Raw genomic sequence first — 6000 nt, forward strand, 5'->3', positions numbered from 1 at the left:
AGGGGAATGATGTGACGGTGCACCCTCTGAGGCTCCCACCTCCTCCTCAGAGGTGTCCGGCTGTCCCCCAGTCTCTCCAGCTCTTCATGCTTGTCGTTCATCCTAGCCTGCATGAAAAAACAGTGACATTGAAGGGTTAGGGTCTGCCCATCGCGACATTCCAACCACCCCTACTGTGCAGCTCCATTGATGCAGTGGTGAACAGATGTGCAGTGTGGTTCCTTTGCAGCGGATGCTCCCTTGTGCCCCAGGAGATGTTCAGTCACTCTCTTGGGTAGGTGACCCTGTCTCTCCATCAGCTATGGAGCAGCTGCCTTGCTGCCCGGCTAGTTCCATGGCCTCCTCCTCCATCGGGATGAGAACACGGAGATAAGGCACTCCACCGCCAGTCTTGACACGCTCTTTCCGATTGTGGGCTGTCTTCTCCTGCAGCCACTATGATGAACAAAGTTAGTCTCCCAGCGGGGACAAGCCCAACATCTCTGATGGTGATAGTCCAGCAGTCCATGATGGGGACACACGTATTCCTCCTGCATGTGGCCCCCTCGCGAGGGACTGTGTGAGTTTATACAATGACTGACGTGCACCTCTCACCGAGATGCAGCCAAGCCTCAGGCAGCATGTCCTGCTGCCCTTCCCCAATACACATGACTTAGTGGTCACTCCCTTTCCACCAAACACTCCCTCTCACTCTGCCACATGCAATGTCCAAAGGGTCCAAAGTGTTTGGAGTTCTCACCTGAGCAGCCTGGATCAGGTCATTGACCCACTTCCTGCACTGGATCCATGTCCTGGGGGTGACCCCACAGCTGCTGACTTCACCTACTATCTCCAGCCAGCTTTACTTGGTCAGGTGGGCAGGTCTTCACCTCCCATCCCTGGGAAAGAGGATCTTCCACCTATCTCTTGCCACCTGGAGGCGAACCTGCAGGAAGGCATCGCTAAACTGTGGGACCATGGTCACTGCAGGCTCGCATTCAGCTCCTTACCTATCAGGCAGCAGAGGCAGCAGAACGGGTCCTGGGGCAGCAGATGCAGCAGAACAGGTCCTGGGGCATCAGAGGCAGCAGAACGGATCCTGGGGCAGCAGAATGGGTCCTGGGGCAGCAGAACGGATCCTGGGGCAGCAGAGACAGCAGAATGGGTCCTGGGGCAGCAGAGGCAGCACAACGGATCCTGGGGCAGCAGAATGGGTCCTGGGGCAGCAGAGGCAGCAGAACGGGTCCTGGGGCAGCAGAACGGGTCCTGGGGCAGTAGAGGCAGCAGAACAGATCCTGGGGTAGCAGAGGCAGCAGAACGGATCCTGGGGCAGCAGAGGCAGCAGAACGGGTCCTGGGGCAGCAGAGGCAGCAGAACGGGTCCTGGGACAGCAGAGGCAGCAGAACGGATCCTGGGGCAGCAGAGGCAGCAGAAGGGGTTCTGGGACAGCAGAGGCAGCAGAACGGGTCCTGGGACAGCAGAGGGCTCTCAGGAAGACACTCCTTTAAACCAGGCAGCAGTGAATGCAGGTCTGGCAGCCCTTTCAATATGGTGCCAGCACCTGCCATTGTGTCAGATGTCGGTGCCATCGGTGCCTCGTTCCCTGCCTCTGGTCCTTGTTTACATGGGCCCCACGCCTCCCCTTCATTAATTGGTCGGCTGCTCCGTGATCGGGGTCGGTCGGCCACATTTCACTCGTGTGGTGATGACACCCGCTTCCGGTGCCTCTGCCGAGAGCCGCACCGTTAGTTTAAAATTCAGCCCATGGGATCAAGAGTGGAAAATCTCCCCTCTGATTCTCTCTACTTAAACTGATGGAGACACCAAATTAAAACTGATGAAACCAGGGATTGTATCCTGGTTCTTCAATCTAGTGTTCTCCCAACTGAGCTATTCCATCCTCACTGTGAACTCATCTTCATTGGAGACAAATATAACTCCAGGTGGAATTTCCCCACGCGTTCATTCCTCACTTCAGGGGAATGGGACCCGACCAGATCGCGGAACTCAGATTATGTTAATGTTCTGCTCTTGATATCTTAATATTATCTTGAGTTTGAGCCACTTTTAATCAGGTTCACGGACAAATTCTTCCATCATCCCTTCTCCCACATTCTCTCTCTCTCATTCATTCTTTATTCCTCACAGTCCAGAAAGGGTTAGGAATCAGAGCTCACCTCCAAACCCTCTGCACACAGACCTCTGTCTGTTACCCTGTTTGATCCAAGAGACCAGTCAATAAATTACACTCTTTATAAACACAGAAAGCTGCCTCACAGTGTTGGACAGAGTTAAATACACTGAAGTCTTTTGAAAAAAGTTCATCTTACGGGTTGTTACTGAACCCACAGAGCAGGACGGGCCCAGGCTCCAGCTCCAGCCCCAGCCTGTGCTGTGTTAGCTGATGCCACCTGGTGTGATACTGAGCCACACGGAGCAGGAAAGGGCCTGGTTATATTCATGGCCTGTGTTGAGTTAACTGATCCCACTCAGTGTGGTAGGAGCCACACAGAACAGAATGGGCCCAGGCTCCTTCCTCAGCCTGAGGGATGATAGTTCTTCTCACACGTTGTTGTACAGAGCCCCACACAGAACAGGGAAATCTCAGGCTCCATCCCCGGCCTGTGGTATTTTACTTCATCGCACCTGGTATGGTACGGAGTCCCCAGAGCAGGAAAGGTCCAGCTTCCATCTCCGGCCTGTGCTGAATTAGCTGATCTTACCTGGTTGGCACTGAACCACAATCAGAGAAGGATGGGCCGAGGCTCCATGGCCTGTGGTGTGTTAGTTATTCTCATTTGGTGAGGTACTGAGCACCATATAGAGCAGGATGGGCCTGTGCTCAGTGAGCTGATCTCACCTTGTTTGGTCCTGCGACCCATACACAGAGCAGGACAGGCCTAGGCCTAATCCTCAGCCTGTGTTCAATTAGCTGATCTCATTCAAAAGATTTTGATAAGGTTCCACACAAGAGGCTTCTCTATAAGATTAAAGTCCCTGGTATCAGTGGTAATATATTGATCTGGATTGGGAACTGACTGGCACGACGTAGGCAGAAAGTAGTTACAGATGGATCTGGATCTGTTTGGAGACCAGTCACCAATGGTATCTCACAGGGATCGGTGTTGGGACTGTTGCTCTTTATTATTTTTATTAATGATCTGGATGTAGGTGGAGGGGGCACCATCTGTAAATTGACAGATGATTTGAAGATCTGTGCGAGTGTTTAGACTGTAGACGATACTCGACTGTTTCAGGCTGATCTTAATGTGTTGGGAGATTGGGTTCATGACTGGTAAATGATGTTTAATTTGGGTAAGTGCAGTGTTATTCATGTGGACAGGGCGAATGCTCAACATTCATACACCCTTCAGGGAAAAACATTAAAGCAGGTGGAAAAAAGAAAATAATTTTGAGCAGAGATCTGGATGTTCTAGTGCACAGATCTCTAAAGGTACAGCAGCAATGCTGTGAAGTGATAGTTGGAGCAAATAGAGGGTTGAGCTGCATTCAGAGGATAATTGAGTATAAGATGAGGCATATTCTTTCATGGGATGTGAGCGACACTGACAAGTCCAGAATTTGTTACCCATCCCTAATTGTCCTTGACAAGGTGGCGGTGAGCTCCCTTCTCGAATTGCTGCACTCCATGTGGTGTAGGTACACCCACAGTGCTGTTAGGAAGGGAGATCCAGGATCTTGACCCAGCATCAGTGAATGAACAGCGATATATTTGCAGATCAGATGGTGTGTGACTTGGAGGGGAGCTTGCACATGGTGGTGTTTCCATGCATCTGCAGCCCTTGTCCTTCAAGGTGGTGGAGGTCTTCGGTTTGGAAGGTGCTGTCTGCGGAGCCTTGGTGAGTTGCAGCAGTGCATCTGGTAGATGGTACACACTACTGCCACTGTGCGTCAGTGGTGAAGGGAGTGAATGTTTAAGGTGGTGAATGGGGTGACAATCAAGGCGGCTGCTTTGTCCTGAACAGTGTCGAGTTTCTAGAGTATTGTTGGTGCTGCACTCATCCTGGTTTGTGCCTTGTAGATGGTTGACAAGTTTTGGAGAGTCAAAAATCACAAAATTATTACAGTGCAGAAGGAGGCCATTCAGCCCATTGTGTCTGCATAGAATCATAGAACATAGAAAGTTTACAGCACAGGCAGGCCAAAAAACGAGCCACCCAGCTGAATCCCATTGCCCAGCATTTGGACCGTAGCCCTGCAGGTTCAGGTACTTGAGGTGCACATCCAGACACCTTTTAAATGAGTTGAGGGTTTCTGCCTCAGCTACCCTTACAGGCAGTGAGTTCCAGACTCCCACAGCCCTCTGGGTGAAAAAACCTTTCCTCATCTCCCCTCTAATTGTTCAACACATCACTTTAAATCTATGCCCTCCAGTCATTGACCTCCCTACTAAGGTAAATAGACCCTTCCCATCCATTCTATCCAGACCCCTCACAATTTTGTACATTTCAATCAAATCTCCCCTCAGCCTCTTCTATTCCAAGGAGAACAACCCCAGTCTATCCAATCTTTCCTCATAGCTGCATTTTTCCAGTCCTGGCAACATCCTCGTAAATCTCCTCTGTTACCTCTCTAGTGCAATTACATCCTTTCTGGAATGAGGTGACCAGAACTGCACACAGAACTCAAGTTGTGGCCTAACTAATGTTATATACAGTTCCAGCATAACCTCCCTGCTCTGATATTCTATACATCGGCTAATAAAGGAAAGGATTCCATAAGCCTTCTCAACCAACTTATCAACCTGTCCTGCTACTTTCAGGGATTTGTGGACATTCACTTCAAGGTCCCTCACTTCCTCTACACCTCTCAGCATTCACCCATTAATTGTGTATTCCTTTGCTGTGTTTGACCTCACCAAAGGCATCACCTCACACTTCTCCAAGTTGAATTCCATTTGCCACTTTTCTGCCCACCTGACCAGTCCATTTCTCCAGCTCTCCTAATGAGCATTTCACCACGTGCCTTGAGCTGAGTTACTCATCACAGAATTCCCACTATCTGATTTACTCTTGTAGCCAGAGTATGTATATGAATGGTCCAGTTAAGCTTTTGTCAATGGTAACCCCCAGGATGTTGATGGTGGGGGGATTCAGCGATGGTAATGCTGTTGAACGTCAAAGGGAGATGGTTACACTCTCTCTTGTTGGAGATGGTCATTGCCTGGTACTTATGTGGTGTGAATGTTACTTGCCACAGCAGCCCAAGTCTGAATGTTGTCCAGGTCTTGCTGCTTCTGGACACGGACTCCTTCAGTATCTGAGATGTCCCGAATTTGTCCTTTTATGAAACCTTGGTCAGGACTCACTTGGAATATTGTATCCAGTCTTGGTCTCCTCACATGATGGGTGATATTGAGGCTTTGGAAAGGGTACAGAGGAGAGACATTCGACGAATTCCCAGTATAAGACATCTTGGTTATCAAGTTAGACTAAAAGATTTGGGACCCTACACCTTAGAGAAACCTAGACTGAGGGGTGATCCGATTGAGGTTCATAAATAATGAAGGGTCCAATTTAGCATGGGAGAGGAGTCATAACTTTATATTGGAAAAGGCCAGATGGCACCCGGATCACATTAAATTTCATTTTTAGTGATGAGTTAATGTACCAGGATGGCCGAGTGGTTAAGGCGTTGGACTTAAGATCCAATAGACATGTGTCTGCGTGGGTTCAAACCCCACTCCTGGTATCTGTGCTTACAAAATGTTACTTATTCTGTCCCTGACTTTTGCCTTGCACCATCATCTCTTCTGTCATTTAATCACTCTTGCCTTCCAACTGATCACAACTGCCGATTATTTGATCTGCCCCAGCACCGTTCCTTGGCTCTGCGCTTGCTTATAAACTGGTAAATCTTTAACTTAATCTCCTCTGTACCCTGACAATGACCTTCTCATCCTTCCTTGATTGTGGTTCCTCACAGGATCCGCTGCCTCTCCGACTCCCCTCCAGGTCACTGAAAGCCCTGAGCCTTGGTCTCGCTTTATACGCTAGCTGG

At 49.6% G+C, this 6000-nt stretch overlaps 1 non-coding gene across 1 annotated transcript; it reads left to right on the top strand.

The window, feature by feature from the left end:
• Positions 1 to 5608: 5608 nt before the first annotated feature.
• On the top strand, positions 5609 to 5691 carry trnal-uaa (transfer RNA leucine (anticodon UAA)). Its single transcript has one exon. It is a non-coding gene; the product is annotated as a tRNA-Leu (tRNA).
• Positions 5692 to 6000: the final 309 nt, after the last annotated feature.

The sequence above is a fragment of the Heterodontus francisci genome, chromosome 35 (genome assembly GCF_036365525.1).
Source record: "Heterodontus francisci isolate sHetFra1 chromosome 35, sHetFra1.hap1, whole genome shotgun sequence".
NCBI lineage: Eukaryota > Metazoa > Chordata > Chondrichthyes > Heterodontiformes > Heterodontidae > Heterodontus > Heterodontus francisci.